General features: G+C 47.6%; 1 pseudogene; it reads right to left on the bottom strand.

Moving 5' to 3' along the window:
- Positions 1-1,390: 1,390 nt before the first annotated feature.
- LOC144267201 (U2 spliceosomal RNA) lies at positions 1,391-1,559 on the bottom strand (annotated as a pseudogene).
- Positions 1,560-9,190: the final 7,631 nt, after the last annotated feature.

Here is a 9,190-nt window from a genome sequence, read left to right as displayed (position 1 = left end):
GGGAACAATATATCCAGTGGGTTGGAGCAGTGCTCCAGGCCCTCAGGGAAGCAGGCCTCACTGCCAACCCCACTAAATGTCGGACTGTCTGTGCAGAAACAAAATACCTGAGATCCACCCTGGGGAATGGGAGAATGAAGCCACTGACAGATGAGGTAAAGGCCCCAGTAGACTCACCAGTCCCCACCACTAAGCACTAAGCAGTGAAATCCCTTCTGGGGCTGGCTGATTAGTATTAACGATTCATACCCCGCTTCTCAACAATCACAGCCCCTTTGATGGACATTCTACACAAAAAGGCACCACAAAAGGTGTACCCAGATGTGGGGGGGGGGCAGGCCTCCATAGCCCCCGTCCCCAATGTCCCACTGTCCATCATTTGCCCTCTCTTCTACCCCAGTTGGCAACACTCGGGAGGTGGTTGGAACGAGCACCAGTCTCTCAGACAACCCTATATGTTTGACTTTATCAGCGTAGTCTCTCAAAATCTAGTGCCCCTTCATGGGTTTACCTCCTACCCTACCCTACCCTACTTGCTGGAGTGTATTGCTTTGCTTACAGCCAGGGCAGCTCCGGAGTGGGGGTCCCCAAGGCGCTCTCTTCCTCCATTGGACTGCCTCTGTTACCCTCCATCTCTACGCGGGGCAGCCTTCTTCCTGTTCACCGCCCCTTCCAGTGGTAAGTTTCTCCTTTTAAGTGCCTCCTCCTCCAGGCTGAACAAGTCTTGCAGATGAGCCTTGTCATCACACCACAGGCCCCGGAGGGCTCATTACGGGCCTCCCACCCAGTGTGAGGGTGTGTCCCTTCCCAAGACACAGGTGGGGAAATAAAGAGAATCTTTGCAGTACCAGTACTATGTAGCCTGGACTTTCCTTGGGACTTCATCCTACAGACTGATGCCTGCACACGGGGGCGGGGGATATCCTCTCTCAGGAGTTTGAGGATGGGGAGCACCCCATATTATAGTTGAGCAGAAAGCTCCTGCCCATGAAAAACATCTATGCAGTGCTTGAAAAGGAGTGCCTGGTGATAAAGTGAGCCATCGAGATCCTGAGGTACTATTTATTCGGAGCAACCTTCACTCTCATCACCAACCATGCCTCACTGTGGTGGCTGCATGGTAGGTGGGAAACGAACCCCAGATTGACAAGATGGTAGCTGTAGGGCCTGGGCATTGAGGCCTAAGAGGTAGAGTTGGGAGCCTGTAACTAGAGTCAGAGTCAGTCAGGTGCCAATTCAAAGGTCAGAGCCGGAGTCAGCACCAAAGGTAGGGCATAGAGCAGGGACCTGGAAAATTGACAAACTGACCCCCAAGTTACCAGTAAAAGACCCACAGCCACACAACACACCTGTTTTTTTCTTTTTTTTTAACCAGCATGTTCTCCCCAGAGGGAGGGACACCAAACCCGGAAGTACTGCAATACCAGGCTGATGTGTGGAGTGGACAGAGCAAGCTCCTAATCCATCTCCCTGTTCCAAAAATCCATTTAATATAAAGTTCTCAGATAGAGAACATATCAGATATTAAACTGACAAGAGCAAGGCAGCAAAGCAGGAACTGGGAGCAGATGGGGGATCTCTGAAGAGGAGGGCAAGAGTCAGAAAAAGGCTGAGAGGCAGGAGTACAGAGACAGACAAGGCAGGGTCCATAGCAGCACCCAGGCAAACATCTAGCTGCTCAGACAACTTCCTGTGGGGCTGGACGTCTCATCTAATCAGGAGCATCATAGGCGAGCCTCTTTGTGAGCTTGAATCATAGAATCATAAAATATCAGGGTTGGAAGGGACCTCAGGAGGTATCTAGTCCAACCCCCTGCTCAAAGCAGGACCAATCCCCAATTAAATCATCCCAGCCAGGGCTTTGTCAAGCCTGACCTTAAAAACTTCTAAGGAAGGAGATTCCACCACCTCCATAGGTAACTCATTCCAGTGTTTCACCACCCTCCGAGTGAAAAAGTTTTTCCTTATATCCAACCTAAACCTCCCCCACTGTAACTTGAGACCATTACTCCTTGTCCTGTCCTCTTCTACCACTGAGAATAGTCTAGAACCATCCTCTCTGGAACCACCTCTCAGGTAGTTGAAAGCAGCTATCAAATCCCCCCTCATTCTTCTCTTCTGCAGACTAAACAATCCCAGTTCCCTCAGCCTCTCCTCATAAGTCATGTGTTCCAGACCCCTAATCATTTTTGTTGCCCTCGGCTGGACTCTTTCCATTTTTTCCCCATCCTTCTGGTAGTGTGGGGCCCAAAACTGGACACAGTACTCCAGATGAGGCCTCACCAATGTCAAATAGAGGGGAACGATCACGTCCCTCGATCTGCTGGCTATGCCCCTACTTATACATCCCAAAATGCCATTGGCCTTCTTGGCAACAAGGACACACTGTTGACTCATATCCAGCTTCTCGTCCACTGTAACCCCTAGGTCCTTTTCTCCAGAACTGCTGCCGAGCCATTCGGTCCCTAGTCAGTAGCAGTGCATGGGATTCTTCCGTCCTAAGTGCAGGACTCTGCACTTGTCCTTGTTGAACCTCATCAGATTTCTTTTGGCCCAATCCTCCAATTTGTCTAGGTCCCTCTGTATCCTATCCCTACCCTCCAGCGTTTCTACCTCTCCTCCCAGTTTAGTGTCATCTGCAAACTTGCTGAGGGTGCAATCCACACCATCCTCCAGATCATTTATGAAGATATTGAACAAAACCGGCCCCAGAACCGACTCTTGGGGCACTCCATTTGATACCGGCTGCCAACTAGACATGGAGCCATTGATCACTACCCGTTGAGCCCGACAATCTAGCCAGCTTTCTATCCACCTTATAGTCCATTCATCCAGCCCATACTTCTTTAACTTGCTGACAAGAATACTGTGGGAGACCATGTCAAAAGCTTTGCTAAAGTCAAAGAACATCACGTCCACTGCTTTCCCCTCATCCACAGAACCAGTTATCTCGTCATAGAAGGCAATTAGATTAGTCAGGCATGACTTGCCCTCGGTGAATCCATGCTGACTGTTCCTGATCACTTTCCTCTTGTCTAAGTGCTTCAGAATTGATGCCTTGAGGACCTGCTCCATGATTTTTCCAGGGACTGAGGTGAGGCTGACTGGCGTGTAGTTCCCAGGATCCTCCTTCTTCCCTTTTTTAAAGATTGGCACTACATTAACCTTTTTCCATTCGTCCAGGACTTCCCCTGATCGCCATGAGTTTTCAAAAATAATGGCCAATGGCTCTGCAATCACAGCCGCGAACTCCTTTAGTACTCTCGGATGCAGTGCATCCGGCCCCATGGACTTGTGCACATCCAGCTTTTCTAAATAGTTCCGAACCACCTCTTTCTCCACAGAGGGCTGGTCACCTCCTCTCCATGCTGTGCTGCCCAGTGCAGTAGTCTGGGAGCTGACCTTGTTCGTGAAGACAGTGGCAAAAAAAGCATTGAGTACATTAGCTTTTTCCACATCCTCTGTCACTAGGTTGCCTCCCTCATTCAGTAAGGGGCCCACACCTTCCTTGACTTTCTTCTTGTCGCTAACATACCTGAAGAAACCCTTCTTGTTACTCTTAACATCTCTTGCTAGCTGCAACTCTAGGTGTGATTTGGCCTTCCTGATATCACTCCTGCATGCCCGAGCAATATTTTTATACTCATCCCTGGTCATTTGTCCAATCTTCTACTTCTTGTAAGCCTCTTTTTTGTATTTAAGATCAGCAAGGATTTCACTGTTAAGCCAAGCTGGTTGCTTGCCATATTTACTATTCTTTTGACACATCATGATGGTTTGTCCCTGTAACCTCAATAAGGATTCTTTAAAATACAGCCAGGTCTCCTGGACTCCTTCCCCCTCATGTTATTCTCCCAGGGGATCCTGCCCATCAGTTCCCTGAGGGAGTCAAAGTCTGCTTTTCTGAAGTTCAGGGTCTGTATTCTGCTGCTCTCCTTTCTTCCTTGTGTCAGGATCCTGAACTTGACCATCTCATGGTCACTGACTCCCAGGTTCCCATCCACTTTAGCTTCCCCTACTAATTCTTCCCGGTTTGTGAGCAGCAGGTCAAGAAGAGCTCTGCCCCTAGTTGGTTCCTCCAGCACTTGCACCAGGAAATTGTGCCCTACATTTTCCAAAAACTTCTTGGATTGTCTGTGCACCGCTGTATTGCTCTCCCAGCAGATATCAGGGTGATTGAAGTCTCCCATGAGAATCAGGGCCTGCGATCTAGTAACTTCTGTGAGTTGCTAGAAGAAAGCCTCGTCCACCTCATCTCCCTGGTCCGGCGGTCTATAGCAGACTCCCACCATGACATCACCCTTGTTGCTCACACTTCTAAACTTAATCCAGAGACTCTTAGGTTTTTCTGCAGTTTCGTACCGGAGCTCTGAGCAGTCATACTGCTCCCTTACATACAGTGCTACTCCGCCACCTTTTCTGCCCTGCCTGTCCTTCCTGAACAGCTTATATCCATCCATGACAGTACTCCAGTCATGTGAGTTATCCCACAAGTCTCTGTTATTCCAATGACAGGTTTCAGAGTAACAGCCGTGTTAGTCTGTATTCACAAAAAGAAAAGGAGTACTTGTGGCACCTTAGAGACTAACCAATTTATTTGAGCATAAGCTTTCGTGAGCTACAGCTCACTTCATCGGATGCATGCTGTGGAAAGTACAGAAGATCTTTTTATACACACAAACCATGAAAAAATGGGTGTTTACCACTACAAAAGGTTTTCTCTCCCCCCACCCCCACCCCACCCAAAGGAGAGTGATCACTTTAGATAAGCTATTACCAGCAGGAGAGTGGGGTGGGGGGAGAGAAAACCTTTTGTAGTGGTAAACACCCATTTTTTCATGGTTTGTGTGTATAAAAAGATCTTCTGTACTTTCCACAGCATGCATCCGATGAAGTGAGCTGTAGCTCACGAAAGCTTATGCTCAAATAAATTGGTTAGTCTCTAAGGTGCCACAAGTACTCCTTTTCTTTTTGTTATTCCAATCACATCATAATTCCTTGACTGTGCCAGGACTTCCAGTTCTCCCTGCTTGTTTCCCAGGCTTCGTGCATTTGTGTATAGGCATTTGAGATAACCCGCTGATCGCCCCTCTTTCTCAGTATGAGGCAGGAGCCCTCCCCTCTCATGTGCTCCTGCTCGTGCTTCCTCCCAGTATCCCACTTCCCCACTTACCTCAGGGCTTTGGTCTCTTTCCCCCGGTGAACCTAGTTTAAAGCCCTCCTCACTAGGTTAGCCAGCCTGCTCGCGAAGATGCTCTTCCCTCTCTTCGTTAGGTGGAGCCCATCTCTGCCCAGCACTCCTCCTTCTTGGAACACCATCGCATGGTCAAAGAATCCAAAGCCTTCTCTCCGACACCACCTGCGTAGCCATTCATTGACTTCCACCATTCGACGGTCCCTACCCCGGCCTTTTGCTTCCACGGGGAGGATGGTCAAGAACACCACTTGCACCTCAAACTCCTTTATCCTTCTTCCCAGAGCCACGTAGTCCACAGTGATCTGCTCAAGGTCATTCTTGGCAGTATCATTGGTGCCCACGTGGAGAAGCAGGAAGGGGCGGCGATCCGAGGGCTTGATGAGTCTCGGCAGTCTCTCCGTCACATTACGAATCTTAGCTCCTGGCAAGCAGCAGACTTCCCGGTTTTCCCAGTCAGGAGCTTCACCAGCTCCCTCTCCAGCATTTTGGGTCGGCTTCCAGGTGGTGGCCATAGCATGAGCACTGCCCAGGGAGTGAATTGGTGGTCGGTGAGCCCTCGCAGTACCTAGCCGTGCAGCGTATGCAGTTACAGTTTGCCTCCAGAGTGGAGGCACCCATGTGAAGGCGGACTTTTTTCCCACGAGAAGGAGGAGGTCAGTGGACAAAAACTGTGTCTGCAATGGCACTCCTGAGGGAAGGTGAGTAACAGGGTCATCTGCCCTTTTCACAGCCTGTTGCGCGTGTGTAGGGAAGAGCTGACACGGCTCCAGAGAGAAGCCCTGCAGACCAGTGCTGGGACTTAGCTGAACGGCACCTTGTAATTGGCCCATGCTTGCAGCTGGACAAGATAAAGGAGGCCCCAGGTCCATGAGGCTGAGTGGGGGACCCGCAGACAGCACACCAGAGCAGGAGGCTACAGGCAGGCGGGCCCTGTGGAACCCCCTGCTTGGTAGTTGCCAGAGGGCCCCAGTCTGAACCCTTCACCCGCTGGCTGTTTGTGTTACTTTGGCACATTACCAAAGAAATAGAACCCACATGAAATCTGTAAAAGTTCACTGGGCCCAGTCCCTTCACCTACAGATAGCCGTGGTAAAGGGAATGGAGTTGTTCCAGCAGGGCTTGCGGTAATCAAAACCGTTGATTTAAATCTAAGTAATGAAATGTATGCAGGCATCCCACATGTTAAAAACGAGAGTATGGCCTAAAAACGTGGTGCGTGCGTATCCCACCACAGTTCTGTGTAGTTGTAACCTTACCTCCTGACGAACCTGCCCTGCTCTGAAACCTGCTGCAGATACATGTATAACTGTGATCTTTAAAAGCAGTAACAGATGACGCTGAGCTCAGCTGTCGTATGTAAATGGTCTATGCTAGTGCGAGTTGCCTCGTTACTTCTGCAGCGTCTGGAAATTCTTCCCCTTTTCCCCGGTTTACCGAAGAAGTGTGTCCATTTTTAGGTTCCGCTACGTTCAGTACTGACGGAGCCAGTTCAGATTGCCAGACTGGCTTGCAGGTGAAAGAGGCACATGAGCTCGATACAAATAGAGAAATAAGAACCTGACTCTCTTTTCAAGGTGATTTCACGGAACACCTTGGAGCAACGCAATTGAGCTCCCCTTTGCCTCCCCTCACGCTGCCTGTGAGTTGCTCTTTTAAAAATACTCCCCCCCCCCGGAGGTAAGTAGCACGCTGCACCATTCATGGCTGTGTGACACCAACTGCCGGGCTCAGATTACGCTTATACATTGCAGTGCTAATGAAATGGAACAATAGGACAGACATCTCTTTAAAACCTAGCCTCCCTTTCCGTGCCTGGAATTAACGGCAGGGAAGATTGAAGCCATTTTGATGTCAAGGTATCTGACACATGGGCACAGACAGGTACTTAGACAGTGGCACGAATTGCACCTGTGGCTGAAAAGGGCAGCACAGCCAAAAAACCAGGCCAGTAGCCAGCAGGCATTTGAGATATACTGTCCTGTTTGAGAGACTTTTACATGCCAGGAGAGTGCTCTTCCCTCCCCCACCTTCTGCTTGGGACCTCTGCTGTAGATTCCCATGAACTAAACTTGCTAATCTCAAGTACTGCTTTAAGGAGTGTATCTATCTACTACTGCAGGGCAAATGCGCTGCCTCTTTGTTTTATGGCTTCTCTTTCTGTTGAGCAGACAATATTCAGTGCACAAAACCCCTTCCCGGCACGCAGAAATCCAGCATTCGCTTTTGGTAACATTGCTGCTTGCACGGCCGGAGTAGAAGTTAAATCTTGGTTTTGTAGTGCAGCCGGCTTTAAATCTTGGCCTTTATCCGCTGTATTAGCTGAGTAACCTTTAAAAAGACCAGCTCACTTATAGAATTGCTGAGCAACGCTGGAGCAGAGATTTCCATTCTGAACAACCTTGTAAACTTATCAGCCTATTATGGAGTCAGAGTTTCCGGTCAAATCCAGATCAACCCTCACTGAAGCAAACGCCTGAGAACTGAGGGGTGTAAAGCAAATGCCAAGAAAGCACCAGCCGTTATGGAAATCCTTGCCCTGCTCAAGTTTGCTGTAAAAAGAATGTTTCCTCAATTTGAATCTAAGTACCAGAAAATCAAGAAAAAACATGCCTACTTCTGTGCTGAAGAGTTATCAAGATGGTTCTTCTTTAGAGGTTAATTTTAAGTTATTATGCTGAAATGTTCATATTATGCAAACAACAGCTGAAGGAAACCCTGAGCTCATGAAAGGGTACATGTTTTGAATGCCGGTTCTAATTCTTAAAAGATACTGGTGGTGAACAGTTGGCTAAAGAGGTGCTGTAGCAGGGAAGGTTTTGTGGAACATTGAGGTCTCTATTATGGAGGCAGGGGGACTGAATACTTCTGATGGCCTCCATTTCAGTAGAAGATACAGGTACCAATCTCCTGGGTGATAGATTAGCTAGGATAGCTGGGAGGACTTCACGCTAACCATGAAGAAGGAGTGTAATAACAGGGCAGTCGTGGTTTAGAGACCCAGATATGAAAACCAGCCCCAAGGCATCATACATTTGACAAATCCAAGCACTATGTGGCATGGAAGGACCATATTTTTAATTGTCTATACACCAATGCTAGGATCCTATGTAATAAACAAGAGGATTTGGAGATGCTCAGATATGAGAAGACTTATGGTATGGTTGGTATTACTGAAATTAGGTGGAATGGGTCTAATGACTGGAATGTTAAAATCAATGGTTACAACTTATTCTGCAAGGACAGGATGGGAAAAGAGGGAAGGGATGGCAATCTACTTGGTACAAAGTCATAGACAATTGAGACTCACAGGACCTCAAATGCTTTTGGATTAAAGTTCTAACTGGTAAAAAAGATGTGGGGTGTTGGTGAGCATCTCTTACACCCCACTTAATGTCACTAAGGAAAAGTTCATCCTGTTTACCAAACTTCTGTCTGTAACGTGGAGGAAGAAAAACTATCATGGGTGATTTAATCTCATGTGGCCAGTAACATAACAGAATTCCTAACAATAAAAGATAACTTCTAAACACAGAGAGTTCTGCAGCCCACATGAGCTAACTCACTTCTGATGGACAGAAGAAGAATTAATTGCTGACCTCAAAGTTAGCAGTTGCCTAGGTACCAGTGGTCAAGATCCGGTTACCTTTACCGTATGCACAGAAAATATGGCACCAACCAGCAATATGTATATTTGGAACTTTAAAATGGTCAATTTTTAAAGCTTCAAGCAATTGTTAGCATAACTGACAAGGAACATACATTTAAAATGGAAAGTATTAATTAAACTGGGAGTTGTTCAAGGACATTCTACTGGATGTTCCAGAAGCCATGATTCCACAGACATGAAAAACAAGTTAAGCTGGGGAAGAAGCCATCCTGTTGAAAAGGATTTGAGGAAGCATGATAAAAATATAATATTGATAAATAATAATAATAATAATATAGAAAAGTTTGAAAGAAGGGAAGTACGTGGAAATGAAAATAAGTTACAAG

Source organism: Eretmochelys imbricata, chromosome 6, assembly GCF_965152235.1.
Source record: "Eretmochelys imbricata isolate rEreImb1 chromosome 6, rEreImb1.hap1, whole genome shotgun sequence".
In the NCBI taxonomy this organism is placed as follows: domain Eukaryota; kingdom Metazoa; phylum Chordata; order Testudines; family Cheloniidae; genus Eretmochelys; species Eretmochelys imbricata.
This window is presented reverse-complemented; position numbering and strand designations above follow the sequence as displayed.